Source organism: Balaenoptera acutorostrata, chromosome 2 (assembly GCF_949987535.1).
Source record: "Balaenoptera acutorostrata chromosome 2, mBalAcu1.1, whole genome shotgun sequence".
Lineage (NCBI taxonomy): Eukaryota > Metazoa > Chordata > Mammalia > Artiodactyla > Balaenopteridae > Balaenoptera > Balaenoptera acutorostrata.
This window is the reverse complement of record NC_080065.1, coordinates 164,041,749-164,060,887: the sequence shown is the minus strand read 5'-3', so window position 1 is coordinate 164,060,887 and position 19,139 is coordinate 164,041,749. Positions and strand designations below refer to the sequence as shown.

General features: G+C 43.0%; 1 protein-coding gene and 1 long non-coding RNA gene across 2 annotated transcripts in view; both read left to right on the top strand.

Moving 5' to 3' along the window:
- LOC130707369 (ELKS/Rab6-interacting/CAST family member 1-like) overlaps nt 1-19,139 on the top strand; it is a 467,400-nt gene that overhangs the window by 24,128 nt on the left and 424,133 nt on the right.
- LOC130707379 (uncharacterized) lies at nt 234-13,724 on the top strand. Its single transcript, XR_009007266.1, has 4 exons — nt 234-507; nt 2,633-2,722; nt 8,932-9,103; nt 12,391-13,724. It is a non-coding gene; the product is annotated as an uncharacterized LOC130707379 (long non-coding RNA).

The window sequence follows — 19,139 nt, the reverse complement described above, 5'->3', positions numbered from 1 at the left end:
TGTTTTCCTCAAGGGTTCAATTGTTTTTATATTTCTCTCCCTCATAATACAGTCTTTGGGGATTTAAAAATACGACATAAATAGAATCTTCTGTGATTTCTCAGCAGAAGGGAAGGTATGGTTTGTATTACTTTCTCTCATAGGATTCTTTATGGGGTAAATATTTCCAGATGCCCCAAATCTCTTTGTTATGTTTACTATAAGAACCAACAACTCTTCCTTTTTCTGTACGGTGACATGATTGTGTCCTGGGATGGCTCCCACTCGTATCGCTATGAAAACAGAAGTTTCATAAACCAGAGATGAGTTACTTCAACTCAGTTTAATTCAATAAACAGTTATTGAACATTTACTGTGTCCAGGATACCATTGGCCATGGTGAATGATACATGATCCCTCCTATCAAGAAATTTGCAATCTAGTATGGGAGAAACTATGCAAATAAATGTCCAACCATAAGATGACTGCTACGGTATAGTAACAAGCAAAGATTTAGGAACTCAGTAGGTAAGCAAAATAAGTAGAATAGTAAAGATGAGGCTCTTTTGTTTGTCAGTATTTTACTTTAGCTCTGTATAGTTTTGAGATATGAAATGGTGTCATTTTACTTTACAGTTCTTGTTACTTTATAATCATTACCACGACTTTGTAGTCATAGCTCATGGGTAAGTTGCTTCACTTATGTGAATGTTATGGAGAGGTACTATGCTTCCGGTAGAGTCTTCTTCAGAAAGAGATTTATTGATTTGAGTTTATAACACTGAATTATGGTTTGGTAATACGTTTTACTTCAACTCGAAGATAGCTACTTTATCGATCCCGTGGGTAAACCCTTACTCTAGATCTGGGCGGTGAGCCCTCTCAGGATCAGCTGTCACACAGCAAGAGATAAGACTTCCTGGATCAGTTTTCTAAAGTGACAGGTTTATTCCCTGGTCAGGACAGAAGATACTCTCTTTTTAACGAACAGGCTAGACTTCTCCGTGTGCGTATTTGTTCCATGTGTTTCGGGGTGAGGATGGGGTTGAGGAGTCTACTCTGTTTTTATGGGGCATGAATCTGGCTTAAAAATGACAGAGCCCTGGGCTTCCCTGGTGGCGCAGTGGTTGAGAGTCTGCCTGCTAATGCAGGGGACACGGGTTCGAGCCCTGGTCTGGGAAGATCCCACATGCCAAGGAGCGGCTGGGCCCGTGAGCCACAACTACTGAGCCTGCGCATCTGGAGCTTGTGCTCCGCACCAAGAGAGGCCGCGATGGTGAGAGGCCCGCGCACCGCGATGAAGAGTGGCCCCCGCTTGCTGCAACTGGAGAAAGCCCTTGCACAGAAACGAAGACCCAACGCAGCCAAAAATAAATAAATAAATAAATAAATAATAAAAATAAAGGAATTCCTTTAAAAAAAAAAAAATGACAGAGCCCTTTAACAGGGAAATTGCAGCTGGAAGACACCAGCAACTAAGTAGATCTGGGACTTGAGAAACTGTGCCTCCCTGGAGCTATCCAGGGTACTGAACCACTTCTCCTTATGTTGCCTTCTAACCCCGCGAAACAAACATTCAGACATTTAAAAATATCTAGCTTTTTTTTTTTTTTTTCTGACTAGAGAAATTCTTTAACCTGTATATTTCTGATCATTGTTCTTGCTCTAGTCTTGGCCAGCTGTAGCAGTTCACCTCTTGTGTCTTTTATTCACTAAACAAATATTTAGGTATAACCTTCTCTGCGTTCGGCACTTTTCTCATGGTTAAATTACTCAGATTGAATATGATTATTTTTGCCTTTTTGTGAAATTTGGGTTAAAGAAACAAATTTTATGGGATGCCTAAAGGATCTCAGGTTTTCAAGTGTCGTTTGAAGAACCTGGTTTCTGGTCCAAAGGTTGTGTTTGTTTACGTTTGTTTACAGTACTTAGAATAGCCCTTGGCATAAACTAGGCAGCACAGAAATTTTATTCCGCTGATGATCAGATTTATTTTGTGGAATTTTTTTAAAAATAAATTTATTTTATGTATTTATTTTTGGCTGTGTTGGGTCTTTGTTGCTGTGCGCGGGCTTTCTCTAGTTGTGGCGAGCGGGGGCTACTCTTCCTTGTGATGCACGGACTTCTCACTGCGGTAGCTTCTCTTGTTGTGGAGCACGGGCTCTAGGCGCATGGGCTTCAGTAGTTGTGGCACCTGGGCTCAGTAGTTGTGGCTCGTGGGCTCTAGAACGCAGGCTCAGTAGTTGTGGTGCACGGCCTTAGTTGCTCCGCAGCATGTGGGATCTTCCTGGACCAGGGCTTGAACCCGTGTCCCTTGCATTGGCAGGTGGATTCTTAACCACTGCACCACCAGGGAAGTCCCATTTGTGGAATATTTTTCTATACCATGTTACAAGGAACATATTTCTTTTCAACCTAAAGGTAAAATTCTTTGAAGAAAAATTTTGCTCTAAGTGCTCTAGATGCAACATGCACATAATCCTGATGAATGAAGACTAAGCATTTTGGGACACTGTCATATACATTAGGACCAAAGTACAGGCTGACCGGAAAGAAAGGGACCAGAAACTTCCAGCTCAGACTTTTCTATTTATGTATTTTCTCAACCATCTTTTCATTCTATTTTATTCATACTAGTCTATTCTGTATTCAGGTAAACAACCACCACCTGTTCACCCCCTCTCCTCCAAAAGAGGAAAAAAAGAATTTTTCCTTTGATGACAGCAACACATGACCCAGGAAGGTGGAGTATATTCTAAACTGTCCTTTTGTAATTCCTTGTTCTAAGCATCTGGCAAGACAAATTGGTCTTGACTTCCCTGGAAATGGTGGTTTCTTTCAATGAGTATAAGGGGTACAGAATCAACAGTGTTCCTAGTGTTCTCAAGACCAGTTATTGTATGGGTCAGTAAGGCTAAACCCTTCACCCCCAACCTGGTGTTAATTTAATGTTATTCTCAGTAAATATCTGAGACAGACTGAATTTGAGCAGAATATAAAGTATCTGGCTGAAATTGAATCAGGTTCAGTGTTCTAACATAGCGATTTGCCACTACCCACATCTATTTCTGTGGTATGCCTTTTTTTTTTTTTTTTTTTTACAACGTGTACATTTAGAAACTTGGTAAGGTCCAAACTGTATCATAATTGACTTGAAAATGTCAGTTTCTTGGGATTGCCAAACTCAAACACTTTTCTTGGTATCTCAGTGAGAAATCAAATTTGAGGTTGAAGAGTATTGACCAGTAAGCTTCTTTTCTAGAGATTGTTACTCTGCCTTTGGTCATGGACCAAGTTTAATGATTCCTATTGCTTTTATTTCCCATTCCTTAGGGAAGTGATAGGCACTTGTTTAGTCACCGGAAGTTGTGAGAATTTGTGGACCTCAGCAAAGACCCAAGAGACCTATGCAACAGTATTGTTTTCCTACTTATTACCCAGACCCAGTTTGTTTTAAAATCTATTTACTGATTCCACCTGAGTTGCATGACTTAGTTGTAATATAATCTCTTGATTTCTTGAATTATCTCCAGACTGGACTTCATGATTGATTTCTTTTTCGCCTTTGACTTATTCAGATGGAAATAGGTTAAACAAACAGAAAAACTTGACTATTATTCAAAGGCTGAAGGATTCCTTCATTACTTCCCTCCATTTCCTTGGGAATCAATACCATTGGCTGTTTTCTTTTAGTTAGCATAGTTTTGCTTGCTTAATATAATTACTATAGTAATTTAAGAGTTATATATACGTGATCTGACTTAACCTTCCAATTCTATGGTGTAATATTACTACTGTCATTTTATGTGTGAGAAAGGTAATGTTCAGGGGGAGTTAAGGAATTTCTAATGACCATAAAATTAGGAGTCAGGACTGAAGATTCAGACCCAGCTCTCTCCGACATTAGTCACTGCTTTTAATCACTCTTCTGCTTGCTTTAATATTTCTTTACTGCCCACATAAAGTGCCATGTCAGAATATAGAAATGGTTATTAACTGAGGAAATAGGAAATATTTTGATGTTTTTAGGGAAATTCAAAACATTGTAGAATAAAAAGCTGGACATGATTTCATTGGCAGTTTTATCGCGATGGCTTAAAAGAAATGAAGTTGTTCCTGAAGGTACCTAGTTTATTGTCGTGAAATATATTTGCTTTGCCTCATGCTGTATTTTGTAACATTTGGTCCTGGTAGGGTTTATTTGTGCGTGTAGTTTAATATAAAGATCTCAATTTTAACAAATACTGGGAACTATTCGGAGAAAAAGCCAAAACAGATGTGTTTTTACTCAGTAGTTTTTGTTTAGGTCTGAACCTTTGATAGGAATTTGTTCCACAAATGTGGTTATTGCAGAAGATGAAGAAAGCCAAGCTGAACACAAAGTTAGATGACTTGTCTATTTAATTTTAGGTGATACTTGCCGAATGTCTTGAGAAAATATTTTTTCAACTTGTTTCAGAATTAGAATAGACTCTGTTGACATTTTATGCAAGCATATATCTGTTATTCCTTTTTAGAAATTCGAAGTAAATTCTTCTTATAAAAATAATACACAATCAATAATACACGACCATTTTCTATGAGGAAATTTTCAAATGAAAAAACATTAATCTCTAAACATCCGTAACACCAACCAGTTAATATGTTAGTATGTTTCATTTGGTTTTTGACACACGCAAGTGCACACAAAACTTAACATATAATTATATAATTTTATATGTAATTTTGTGTTCCAGTTTTCTACTTAATTAATAGCATTGTCTTATTTTGCATTTCTGTGACTTCCAGGGAGATATAATCTACTTTATTGGCCAGTTCTATCTAATTTGGGGTTCTCTGCTTGTGTGTATGGTGTATGTGTGTGTATAATTTAATATATATATGTGGGTGTGTATCTATACACATATGTATAATTCGTTTTCTTGTTTTAGAAAAAGATGCATTGTATTCCTTTTAATCCATCACAACTTACCCATTTTATTGGGAAGACTTTGCACATATTAAAATCTGATATATTAGGACTAATCAAGAAGAGGTCAGTGTGACTAAGATGCTTTTTAAATGTTTTTTTGTATTGTATATAGCAACTGGAGCTGCTTTCCCAACAGAAATGTGAAGTAATGCCGAACCTGTGCTAATGAATAGATATAATTAATTGGAAAACTTCATCTGTTTTCCTACAGTGTCGTAAAGACTTTAAAATAATCCCTCAGTAATTTAATCATATCTCCTAGTTTTCTCCTTTAATGGTATTACCTAGCAATATTTTTTCTTTATTTTAAGATCATCTTCAGCCTAATCCAGATAGCCCTATTAAACTATCGTATCAAAAACCAACGATAATTTTCTATACCTTTTATTTTCATAGGGAAATATTTTGAGATCCACCAGTGTGATGAAAAAATAGAGCAGGAGGAAGTGGGGCAAGGGTGGGAATTGACATCTGATGCAAGAGCCAAGGAGGAAACCATTGTTTTTACTCTGGTCAGGTGATATCATGCTAGCCTTACATTTCTAAAATTTGAGTATCTTTGGAATTATATTCAACTGCAGCAGTTGAAGTTGTAAATGCTTTAATGTTTTCAAGGCATGTCTTTTAGTGACTAAACTTTTCTAGTGCATTTATTTCAGTAAGGTTGAGGGGATTTCTATTGGATGATCTTCTCCAAATGAGATAAATATTCTAATGGTAGCTGTCCTCCTGGAACACATATCTCTTGTTATTAAAAGTTTTCTAAGAGTCCTGATGAATTTAAATGACTCACAGTAGCACAATAGGCATTTGAGTTAACCTGATTTTTAGCAACAACTTTTTTTTTTCACTGTGAAACTTCTTATTCCAAGATGTTGGGGAAAAAGGGGAAGAACTACAAAGAAAAACATAAAATTTAAATGAACTGCCACTACTTAGATAAATCAGGGTCAACATTTTTTTTTTAAACATCTTTATTGAAGTATAATTGCTTTACAATGGTGTGTTAGTTTCTGCTTTATAACAAAGTGAATCAGTTATACATATACATATGTTCCCATATCTCTTCCCTCTTGTATCTCCCTCCCTCCCACCCTCCCTATCCCCCGCCTCTAGGTGTTCACAAAGCACCGAGCTGATCTCCCTGTGCTATGCGGCTGCTTCCCACTAGCTATCTATTTTACATGTGGTAGTGTATATATGTCCATGCCACTCTCTCACCCTGTCACATCTTACCCTTCCCTCTCCCCATATCCTCAAGTCCATTCTCTAGTAGGTCTGTGTCTTTATTCCCGTCTTGCCACTAGGTTCTTCATGACCTTTTTTTTTTTTCCCCTTAGATTCCATATATATGTGTTAGCATACGGTATTTGTTTTTCTCTTTCTGACTTACTTCACTCTGTATGACAGACTCTAGGTCCATCCACCTCACTACAAATACCTCCATTTCATTTCTTTTTATGGCTGAGTAATATTCCATTGTATATATATGCCACATCTTCTTTATCCATTCATCCGACGATGGGCACTTAGGTTGCTTCCATGTCCTGCCTATTGTAAATAGAGCTGCAATGAACATTTTGGTACATGACTCTTTTTTTTTTTTATAATTTTTTTTTTTAAGTTATACAATTTTTCTTTCTTTCTTTATTTATTTATTTATGGCTGTGTTGGGTCTTCGTTTCTGTGCGAGGGCTTTCTCTAGTTGCGGCAAGTGGGGGCCACTCTTCATCGCGGTGCGCGGGCCTTTCATTATTGCGGCCTCTCTTGTTGCAGAGCACAGGCTCCAGACGCGCAGGCTCAGTAGTTGTGGCTCACGGGCGTAGTTGCTTCGCGGCATGTGGGATCTTCCCAGACCAGGGCTCGAACCCTTGTGCCCTGCATTGGCAGGCAGATTCTCAACCACTGCGCCACCAGGGAAGCCCCCATGACTCTTTTTGAATTATGGTTTTCTCAGGGTATATGCCCAGTAGTGGGATTGCTGGGTCGTATGGTAGTTCTATTTTTAGTTTTTTAAGGAACCTCCATACTGTTCTCCATAGTGGCTGTATTAATTTACATTCCCACCAACAGTGCAAGAGGGTTCCCTTTTCTCCACATCCTCTCCAGCATTTATTGTTTCTAGATATTTTCATGATGGCCATTCTGACTGGTGTGAGATGATATCTCATTGTAGTTTTGATTTGCATTTCTCTAATGATTAATGATGTTGAGCATTCTTTCATGTGTCTGTTGGCAATCTGCATATCTTCTTTGGAGAAATGTCTATTTAGGTCTTCTGCCCATCTTTGGATTGGGTGGTTTGTTTTTTTGTTATGAAGCTGCATGAGCTGCTTGTAAATCTTGGAGATTAATCCTTTGTCAGTTGCTTCATTTGCAAATATTTTCTCCCATTCTGAGGGTTGTCTTTTGGTCTTGTTTATGGTTTCCTTTGCTGTGCAAAAGCTTTGAAGTTTCATTAGGTCCCATTTGTTTATTTGTGTTTTTATTTCCATTTCTCTAGGAGCTGGGTCAAAAAGGATCTTGCTGTGATTTATGTCATAGAGTGTTCTGCCTATGTTTTCCTCTAAGAGTTTGAAGGCATGGGAGAGACTTAAGTTACCCACAAGAAGATCCAAAGAATCATAGGTCTGAGAGTTTTTTAAGTGGGTATACTTGAGGATGTTTATAAGCTGAAAGAAAGTAGCCAGCAGAGGAAGGGTGTGAAGATCTAGGAGAGGAAATGATTGTTCATTTGTTTTCAAAAAGCTGAATACTTATCGTGTGCCTGGCCTTTTTCTAGGATCTGGGGTTCACACCATCTGTTATCTCTTCTGCAAGGACAGTTCAACTCATCCCCTGGTGAAGAGAAGTCAGATTATTCTTTGCATCCAATGCAGGTGTAGGAAGTGTTCTGTACCTCTGAAGGGACTTTACTTAACCAGAGTAATAAGTTAGAAATCAAAAGAAATTAGAGCTGAAAGGACCTTAAAGGCCACTGTACTTAATTTTGCCTAATATTTTACGTTGAATGTAAGAAAAGTTTATTGCAGAGCCCATTCTCTTCAGAGTTCCTTCAGTGAACTTTATGTCTTCAATCCAGTGGGTCTAGCTCGTAGATTTTGGCCTCCTCCTCAATTTGCTTCTTCATCCATATTACATTTTGCCCGGACTATGGCAGAAGCTCCTGGGTGGTTTCGCGGCCCCTGGGCTCAGTTCCTCTAAGTTCATCTGCCTACTCGGGTTGAGTGATCTTCTAACATAAAAAGATACGCTTAAAATAATGCTGCTAATGGCTTGCCCACACAGAGTTAGTGCATACTAGCCGCCCAGCGTGTGCTCTGCCCAGAGGCGTGTAGTCTGAACTGTGCTCGGCCAAGCCTCCTGGGGCTCTTTGGCCCTGAGGAAGGGGAGCTTTTTGGGATCACTCCCTTTATCTAATTGGTCCTTCAGCAGCGGGGCACCTTTTTCTAATCAGCGGAGGCACCCTTACTGAGCCAGTGGTAACCCCAGGCCTCATCACCTGTGGGATACAAGCCATGCTGTCTCCCAGGCTTGCTTCCGCCAACATCTCTATTTTCCTTTCTGTCTGTTCTCACACTTGGACCCCTGGCCTTTAGTCATCCCCACCTGCAGTATTTACAGTGCCCAGCAGGTGTCAGGCTTGAGTGTCTTTGCACAGGTGCTCCCTCTGCAGTTAATGCACCTCCTACTCCACCTCTGCATAGCCTCAGGTTTTTAGATTCTGCTTCAGGGTTATCATGAAGCTGTCACTCAGATATAACATTTTGCCTCCAAGGAACCTCTGTGCATAAAGGTGATGCTTCTTTATCTCATGTGATTCAAATTTTCATGTCCCTCCTTAATGCAGGCTTTAAGGGCAGGAGTCGTTTCTTATCCTTAGCACAGAGCAGATGCTTTTTTTTTTTTTTTTAAGGTGCTTTTTAATGATGATAAAATGTATGGTTTAAATCACTCATTTTACAATAATTTTGCTTTAGGTTGTGACAGAAATAAAGTTTACAGAAGTCGTGTTCCTGCGATAAGAAATAAAGATGTGACCTTCCAGTTGTGTAAAGCTCTTAAATGCTGTGTAAGTGCGTCGGGTGCGCTAAGGACCCTGGAGCTAAATGGGCTAGTTCTGAGAGAGAGAGACTTAACTATGTTAACAAGGTAAGCCTTCATTGTATCCTGCCAACATTTGATAGTTGCTTTTGGGGCAAGCTAAACCAATAAAAGTTTAAACTTTTTCTCTCCATTAAAGGGATTGAATAAATTGACCACTTTATCAGCACCTCATGCCTGTCACATTAATGGCTGAACTAGAAAATCAGAAGGATCAGCACAGGTTTTATTTTCTTAATCCTTACCTCAGGGTGGAGAAAGGTCAATCCCGAACTGAACCCCAAGTTTAGACCAGGAAGCCCTCGGGTTCCTTATAGTATCTCAGAAATATGGGAAAGTAGAAAGGAACGATAAAGTGTAGGGCAGATTAGCCTCATTTTCCTGTGAAGCTTGAGGAGAGGGAGGGAGGAGGTGGATGACCATGGGCAGTTGGGCAGGTTGTGCACTGTACAACACCATAAATGTAGAACGTTTGCATATATTATTATGACAGCCTTCTGACAGATGGAAATGGTGTCTTGAGGAAGAACCTTTTTCTGTTTCTCTTAGAGAAGTGCTTCTCAGTGGGGGTGATTTTGTCCCCTCGGGGATATTTGGCAATATCTGGAGACACTTTTGGTTGTCACAAGTAGCTGATGTGTTACTGGCATCTAGTAGGTAAGGACAGGGATGCTGCTAAACATCCTACAGCGCACATGGCAGTCACACACAACAAAGAAACAAAGTCACACATTGCCTAGCTCAAAATGTCACTAGAGCCGGGGCTGAGAAACCCGGGTCTAGAGGATGAAGGTGAACCTCCCTGTCTGGTAATTTTTCCCTGCTTGTTCTGGAGAAATGACTGCTGGAGAGGGAGTGAACCATTTCTGACTCTACATCCAATATGCTCCAGCAGCCTGCAGTACATCATGTACTCATAGGGCCAGTGTGCCTGGAGGAACCCAAGGCTACCTGATGGCAGAGCTGTGGATCAGGGTGACAGCCAACATGGGAAAAGCCTTCCTGCCTCGAGGCCCTCGGTTCACCAGGCCCAGGTGTCTCTTCCTTCCATCCATGGGCCTCTGAGATGAACCAGCTTTCCTTGTCCCTCCTAAGCTTCCCAGGTTGTGAGTCCTTGCCTCTCAAGAGTGGGGCACAGTATCCTCAGGTTTGCTTTCCACGCTGCCTCCTGAACCAGTTTTGGAAGGTTTGTGGATGATCAGTTGGGGGATAACAGGTAGAAAATTGAGACAAAACAGTGAACTCCGAGACTGGTGACTGGGTTCAAATTCCAGCTTTTCCACATGTCAGATGTATGGCCTTAGGCAGTTCACTGAACATCTCTGTGCCTTAGTTTTCTTGTCTGTAAGATGGGGGTGAGAACAATAGTGCCCACTTCATAGGGCTATGGTGAGGATCGAGTTAGTATTTGGCATGTATTTGGCATGTAGCAAACAACATGTAAGCGGTAGGTGTTCCAGGCCTCATTCCACGTTAATTTTTGTTATCTGTATGAGTTTGCTAGGGCTGTCATAACAAAACACCACAGTCTGGGTAGCTTAAACAACAGAAATTTATTTCTCACCATTCTGGAGGCTGGAGGTCCAAGGTCAAGTTGTCAGCAGGGTTGGTTTCCTCTGAGGCTCCTGAGGGAAGAGCCTGCTCCAGCCTCTCTCCTTGACTTGCAGAGCGCCGCCTTCTCCCTGTGTCCTCACGGGGCTTTCACCCTCTGGGCAGGCCTGGTGTCTCTCTGTGTGTCTAATCTGCATTCCTTATAAGGACACCAGTCAGATTGGACTGGGATCCACCCTAATGGCCTCATTTTAACTTAATTACTCTTTAAAGGCCTGATCTCCCAATACAGTCACATGCTGAGGTACTGGGGTTTAGGGCTTCATCCTGTGAATTCCGTGGTGGACACAACTCAGCCCATGACACCTGACAAGGACCTGGTAACAACACCAACATGGTTCTAACCATGTTTAACTGTGATACCAGATGCAAAAAAAAGCCAGGACAGACCTTGAGGCCATTACTCTAAGTGAAACTAGAGGAAGACAAATACTGTATGATCTCACGTATACGAATCGAAGAAAACTGAGCTCATAGAAACAGAGAACAGTTTAGTGGTTGCCAGAGGTGGGAGTAGGGGGGATGGGAAAGGTGGTCAAAAGGTACAAACTTGCAGTTATAAGAGAAACAACTCCTGGGGATGTAATGTACATCGTGATGACTATAGTTAAAAATACTGTTTTCTTTTTTTTTTAAACATCTTTATTGGAGTATAATTGCTTTACAATGGTGTGTTAGTTTCTGCTGTATAACAAAGTGAATCAGCTATACATATACCTATATCCCCATATCTCCTCCCTCTTGCATCTCCCTCCCACCCTCCCTATCCCACCCCTCTAGGTGGACACAAAGCACCGAACAATACTGTTATTTAATTTGAAAGTTGCTAAGAGTATAGATCTTAAAAGTTCTCATCACAAGAAAAAAATTGTAACTATGTGAGGCGGTAAATGTTAACTAAACTTATTGTGGAAATTATTTTGCAATTTATACACATATCAAATTACTATGTTGTACACCTGAAATTAATATAAAATTATATGACAATTATATCTCAGTAAAATGGGGGGAGAAAAGGAATCCAATATCTCAGGTATAAAGCCTCCCTCCTCCTTCCCTCTCACATTCCTGGGAAGACCTCAGGCCCGGGCCTTACACCTGCCTTGAGTATATGCCTATTAACTGTGTCAGTAAATGGTAGGTGCTTCCCTTCCACACCTTCCTTTGCTCGTCATTGGAGAATATGCTAGAGCGACACTATAAGAGTGATCAGATATCTCCGATTTTTGTGGACAATCATGGTTTCAAAAGTTCTGTCCTCTTGTCCACCTAAGAACACTGGTATTTTTCATACTACAGGTTCCAAAATGTGGTTCAGAAATCATGGTCACGGTGCCTGCCATGCCAGGATGGCAACTTGGAGGGCTGGGGAGGGCGTGGCAGGTGGCAGGTGGGGAAAGCCGGCAGCCAGAAGGAGGAGAGGACAAAGAAAAAGACCCAGGAAATTTGTATCTCTAGAACAAATTCCCAAATAGTAAGAGTTTACTGTAGCAGCAAGTCCTAGCCTCTAGTTTACTGCTAAATCTAGTCCTCAAGGAGCACAGCAGTCAGAACATTTAATACAAAATTTCCTAGCTCTAAAAGGGAAATATTAATACCTGCTTGTTGTGTTTGGAAGTTATTTCAAAAAGTAAAGCTAATATCAATAAAGCCCTTTATAAAAGAGCTAAAGGAACTCTGTAAGTATTACTTTTGTTTGTTTGTTTTTCCATCACTCTTCATAGCTGCCAAGCAGTAACGGCTGTCTTTGTACTGAATCCCGGAAGTGTCTCTGTATCCTGGAAGTATTGCAATGATCGTCTTCACACCTGCAAAATATTCCTGCACCGTGTACACAAATGATTATGGCTCCGCTCTCGGGCCTCACCTGGGAGCTACTGCATGTGAGGATCAAATTGATACACATTAGGGCATCCTCAGCGGTCTTTGGCAAAGGCCTATAGATTACCTCGCTATCCAATTTGTTAACTGGACAGCAGAGCCTGAGTGGAAAGAACAATGCGCTCGTCAGTTGGGAAAAGCTCCTCCAGGTATCAACAGATACAAGCAAGGCAATCTCACTGTGCAGGTTGATTAGAACTGGGTTTGTATTTTGGACAATAAACTCTATTTATGATAGTCTCCCAGTCATTAAGTATCTCTGCTGTAAGAGAAAACTGGGGCTATTAACTTCTCCAGATAGAACCCCAGGGAAAAGTGATCATTTCTTTTCTAAGCAGAAGGGAAGGTTCTGCTCAATAAAGATCAATTAAACATCTCTGTTAAAAGACTGCTTGGAGCTGGTGCCAAAGGAAATTCCACTGTATTAACCCGTGCTCCCTCCAACCCTCCCCACCTCTGTAGCTTGCACTGGGGAAAATTGTAAGAGGACGCTGGCTATTGTAAGCTTTATAAGGTGACAGTAGCTCTCACATCCGTGGCTGAATGATCTTTGATGTTGAGTGACTTTTCCTGCATTTAGCAGGGGTATTCCCAGAGGATGGCAGGCAAATCAAACGCTCCTCTGAATTCAGCTGCTAGCATCAATCATCCTCATGAGGGAGTTAAAAAAAAGAATATAACAATAGGTACCGGGAAAAATGATATGGTGGTCTGAGCTAGTAATTCCCAGGATGCAGGAAGAGTTTTGGGGGCCCTAGAAAATCCACTGCATAAAGAAAACCCGCCACAATCTCCACCAGCATCTTATAGTTACCACCTCATTCTTGTCCTTTAAAATACAGTGTGCTTGTCCTTTAAAATACAGTGTGTCTTGTACGTTAAAATACAGTGTGCTTCTACTCTCTGGCTTAGACTGCATCCTCTCATGTAAATTCCATCTGTTCTTGCTTGAGGGAGGGCAGACACAACCTTGACTTTATCCTCTTGATGAGAGTGATGTTTCATGGTGTTGGGAGGATTTTCATTGGGTCAATTGCCTGATTGAGACATAGCCTTAGTGAGGTGACAAATAGCAGGCATTAATGTCTCTTTTTTAATGGTATGATGAATGGTCTAAGAGAAGGGTCAGCAAACTGTAGCCAGCCGCCTGTTTTCGTAAATAAATTATTGGACCACAGCCAGGCCAGTTCATTCATGAATTTTCTCTGGCTCCTTTTGCGTCGAGTAGTTGTGACAGAGACCTAACGGCCCACAAAGCCAAAGATACTCCCTGGCCCCGGCCACCCCTGATCTAAGACCGTTCCCACAGTCCTCTGATGATAAGAATCACCTGGATCATTTGTTCAAAAGACAATTTCTGGGTCCAGCTTGGAACCCCTGAGTCAGAATCTCCAGGGAAGGGGCTCTGGGAAGGTAGAGTGCACAAGCTTCCCGGGTGATTCTTATCCCCAGGCAACTACTGGTCTCAGGTGTGCCTGCCTAGCAGGTAAGGAGGAGGTTTTCAAAGAGGCAGTGGGGGTGGGGGGTTGGGCGGAGTTTGCCTTGGAGAGCACAGGCCTCGCGGTTTCACTGCTGGGACTGCATCCCAGCTCCGCTTCTCCCCGAGCTTCGCCACCTCAGGTAAGTTCCTTTTCACACTGTTTCCTCCGCTGAGAAGTGAGGGTCATGGTGCCCGGTTGGGAGTGTGTGTATATACGCTGAGAGCCTAATCCAAGGCTCGGTAGCGGTCACCCTCACTAAGAGGAGCAGCGCCATGTAAACACAGAAGACCCCGCTGTGGAAACATCTCATAAATAAGACAGGCCCAGCGGGGCTTTTCAGTAGTCCACGGTGTACAGCTGTTTTCCTCAGAAGGAAAAACTCCCTTAAAGGAATCTCCCATTACGTTCAGGACCGTATACGGCCCTTTAGAAACTCAATTCTCCACAGAATGCTGAGTATTGCAAGAGGTTATCATTGGCTGTTTTAGGATATAGCTGAGTTTGCAAAGGAATATTTAATTTCATGATTGAAAACTCTGGTACTTAGCACGAGACAGACATATATATATATTCTGTTTCTGAGGTTAATGTTTTTAAAAACTCTTTGCCTGACGGGATCAAGCAATTTCAGCCATTCGTGTAGCTGTTGAAAGGCAGTTTTTAGATAAATTGCGCATAAATCCTTGCAAGATACAGGACCCAATAATACTTCAGGTTACCAGGGAGTTTCATATTTTACTAAAAGGGGGAAAAAGTCAATCTTGAATCTTTTAGTCCGATGACCAAAGAATTGCTCCATTGATTTTGTTCAGCTACTCAGGTGGGTGTGCAGTTGATCCTGATTGGATCTTATTTAAAGTTTACTTTTTCTGGGAAGTATTAATTCGAATGTAGTATGGGTAATACTGGAATACTAGAGCCTCTTTAAAGCCACTTTACACAGCTTGTGTAAACATCCTAGGGTAGTTTCCTCTTAACATTTTCACAAATACAGAACTTGAGTTTGCTGTATGTTTTCCTCTTTTTAACAGAAGAGGGAGGTAAAGGCTTGGCTAAACAATGTACCTAAAACCCAGGCTAGAGGGAAATGGATTCATATTCTTAGAGGAACAGGTAAACAAGAACAGCATGAATTCTGCCAAGTATGATTTAGGTTTGTGAAGGAAGGAAAAAAAGCACACTTGGCAAATGAGTGTGGTTTGCTGATTTCTTTATTTTTAAACTTAGTTTTAAACGAAAGTACCAGTGGGACCCGAGAAAAACGAATCTGCAGAGGGCAGGGGGGGGGGGTATTCTTCATTTTTATTACGTGCAGTGTTGGAATCGTGCTGTGCCCTGAAACACAGCTGGATGAACAGGGTAGTTCAGGGTCTGCCTGGATTAACTCCTTAAGCAAATTTCTAGGCTGCCAGGCCAGCTGGTTGAGCTCCAGGCTGGTGGCTAGTGGTGCCGTGTTATACCTTTCCGCTCACCTCAAGGCGAAAACCCGGAAGTGCCGACCACCAGTAGCTGCATGTACGCCTTGTGGAATGTCCAATGCTGAGAGATTCTCTTAGGCTCATGCCTCCTGTGCAGATGCTCCCCACACACACCCCCCCACCCAGCTCCCAGAGTTCCCATGGCTCACACCTGGTGCCAGCCAGCAGCCGCGGACCTGCCTGTAGGCCCTCGTGAAGGCCTGCTGCTCGTCCTGAAAACCTGCTGCTACTCGAGAATCCAGAGGGGCTGCTCCTCATGGGGCGCCGTCTTGGCTAGAGGCTGCCTACATCTTCTGTGGGCTTTGCCTCCGTGGTTTCCAAGGGGGCAAATGGGGGCTGCCGGGCCTTATTTGACGGGAGACATGAATATCTGGGCTAGGTTCACTTCAGAGATTCATTGTTTTCCTGATAGGTATGAGTGATAATTTTTGTTTGTTTTGTATGTGGGTGGGGTCATGGAAATACTTGGGGATGGTGATCAAACTCAGCTGAACTGAGTTTGCTGTCACTTAGCAGTGTGATCTTGGACAGGTCTTTTAACCTTTCTGGTCTCCATCTGTAGAATGGGAATTATAATACTAGTCTCATTTGCCTGTGAGATTGTCATGAAGAGACAGTGAACTACATATACGAAAGTGCTTTCAGAATGGCAATGCACTCTGTATGCAGTGTGTGTGGCAGATAGCATCCCAGTTTGAATTTCAATGAGATTCAGAACTGTGATTAACAAGGCAAGCAGAGCCAGGATGGGGTGAGGCAAGCAGGGTGGGTAGGGCGCTAAGTGAAGGAGGCACTCCCTCACGGGGGTGTTTACATGCGGCTCTGAACCAGCAAGACGCTGAGAGTCAGTGTCTCCTTCAGTTTTGCACTGTAGTCACCCTGCTTGCCTCACCCAAACCTCTGTCCTGAGTGAAAGTAAAATACATGCCCATGAAAATGATACATGTGATATACACTTTTGTTGTAACAAAGTCCACCAGTACCTAATCAACCTTGACAGATGTTACCGCTGGGACAATTTCTGGGGTGTCTTTCCTGGCGTTTTTCATACATGTACAACCTTAAACTAGCTTTTGTTCTCACCTCATGGGCAGCACAGAAACATGGGGAAGAAACACCAATCTGATCTCAAAACCTCATGCGTGTTCTAGATCTTTGTCATGGGTGTATTTGTAGACTCTGGAGGGGTCACACAGCACATGACACGGCCAAACATGTTGAACCTACGTCACCCAGCTTTCTCTCCCGTACACCAAGTCTTCAGTAGCTGCTCCAGGACCTCCACCTCCCCCGTCTTTAAAAGCTCCAGGTATTTCTTTTCTTCCATCTCCTGGTTGGCTGGCTGGCTGGCTGCCTGCCTCTCTCATCCACTACTTCCTCTTTCATCTCCTCTCATGAAGACTAATCTGGCCATTTGAGGACTCTTTATCTCTCTTACTGTCTCCCAGATCAGTTCCATAAAGGATCTGGGTGGTAAAAAAAAAAGACTCCCCTTCAGGCATGGGTATGAGGGAGAAAGGTTGTCAGTAGCTCCATAGGTTTTGTTCCTGACATATAATATCCATATGTACCTCTTCCCGGCCCCTCCTCCACACTTTTGAAATGCGATCACGCTGTCCCTAATGTCTTCTAACTCAGCGGTCCCCCACCTGTTCGGCAGCAGGGACCGGTTTCCTGGAAGAGAATGGTTCCACGGGGGTGGGGGCGGGGGGCTCAGGCAGTCGTGCAAGCGATGGGGAGCGGCAGATGAAGCTTCGCTGGCCTGCCCGCCGCTCACCCCGCCTCCTAACAGGCTGTGGAGCGCTGTTCTAACTGGCATCGTGTCACTTAACGATGCATCACAGAGCTCTCCAGTGGTACTTCCAAGCTGATGTCATCGTTTTTAACAGCTGCCTGTATTCTACCCTGTCAGTGTGTCATAATTTAACCCCTTCTGTACTAGGAGATGTGTGTTTCTCCTTTTTCACTATTGCAAATAATCTGCGTTGAAAATCCTCCTACACTTTTCACTTCCTTGTGTGCTTAGAAGTTTGATTTGCTGGGTCAAACAGGATGATGTGCTTTTTTTTTTTTATTTTTATTTTTTTTTATTTTTGGCTGTGTTGGGTCTTCGTTTCTGTGCGAGGGCTTTCTCTAGTTGTGGCAAGCGGGGGCCACTCTTCATCGCGGTGCGCGGGTCTCTCACTATCGCGGCCTCTCTTGTTGCGGAGCACAGGCTCCAGACGCGCAGGCTCAGTAGCTGTGGCTCACGGGCCCAGCTGCTCCGCGGCATGTGGGATCTTCCCAGACCAGGGCTCGAACCCGTGTCCCCTGCGTTGGCAGGCAGATTCTCAACCACTGTGCCACCAGGGAAGTCCCTGATGTGCATTTTGATAGCACATTATGGGAAGGTTGATTGTGAGCACGGCATGGGCTCTGTCCCTGGTATTTTTCTTCCTGTCCAACCTCCGCTAGATTCACCTTCACATACAGTTTTCATTCACAGCTTGAGGGCTGTAAGTAACAACTGTCAGAGTTGTTTTTCTAAAATACCCTCGGTAAGCTATCGTGTATGGCACCGGTGTGACTGCTTTGGGAATGGTAGCTCCCAGGAGGAATGAGATGTTTCCCCTACTCCATATGGCCCATCCTGCAGTTTGGCCTGCGGAGGCCTCGGGGTGCTTGAAGGCGCAGGAGAGGGAGCTGTGTGGACCCATCGCCGCCCAGTGGCCGCTGAGAGGACGACGGCCTTGTTCGCAGGCTCAGGCACCAAATCCCTGGGAACTCCTAGGAATGCTTGAGGGGTACTTTACTGGAGGCTGAAGTCCTGCATGAACAGCAGGGAGGTGGGAGCTAGTGACATCTGGGCTACTGTTACAGTGACTCCATGTGCAGCCATAGGCTGGCGCCTGGGGCAACTCAGGTGACTGTGGCTTTGGAGTGAATTTGCGTTTTATGGCTCACATGGTATCTACAGATATTAGAACGAGGCAGCGGCAATATGCCAGGAGCAAGTCGTTTCTGGGCAGTGCTTATCTGCCTTCAGGACCTCTGGCATAACTCTGTGGTCCATAAGTTGGGAACCACTGAGGTGGGATATTGGAAAGCTGAGTGCAAATGAAATCATTAACTCAATGTCAAGGGGAGCGTGCTCTTGAAAGGAATCCTGGGGTGAATTCTCACCCTACGGAAGGAACACCCGGTTGTTCCCATTCAGGATCCTAAAATGACTCCCTAATGTAACAAATCAACTTCTCTGGGCAGCTTGTTACCCCTTCATAACGAGTCCCCACCCTATAATGAGCCCTGTTTCCTGTGGCTCTGATCAGGGCAGGTGCTGTCACTGCCATCGGCAAACAGAAGGCTTCTTTTTGCTTCTAAGTCATTGCTTCTGCTTTTTGTACCTCCGTGAAACGCCACCTCCGTCCCTTTGGTAATCTAAAGCCTACCATCTTTGCTGCCCTTCTTAACGCCCACTGCTCCAAGTCCTCTCAGCAACTTGGGCTTTTAGTGACTTTGGATTTTGTGAACTCCTGAAGCTTTTACACTTGGTGTCAGACGTTTGCTGTGGTCTCTGTTTCGGGTCTGTCACTTGTCTTCTCGGCTAGACTGTGACTTCTGACATCAGTGATGCTTCATGTTTTCATAGCTCCT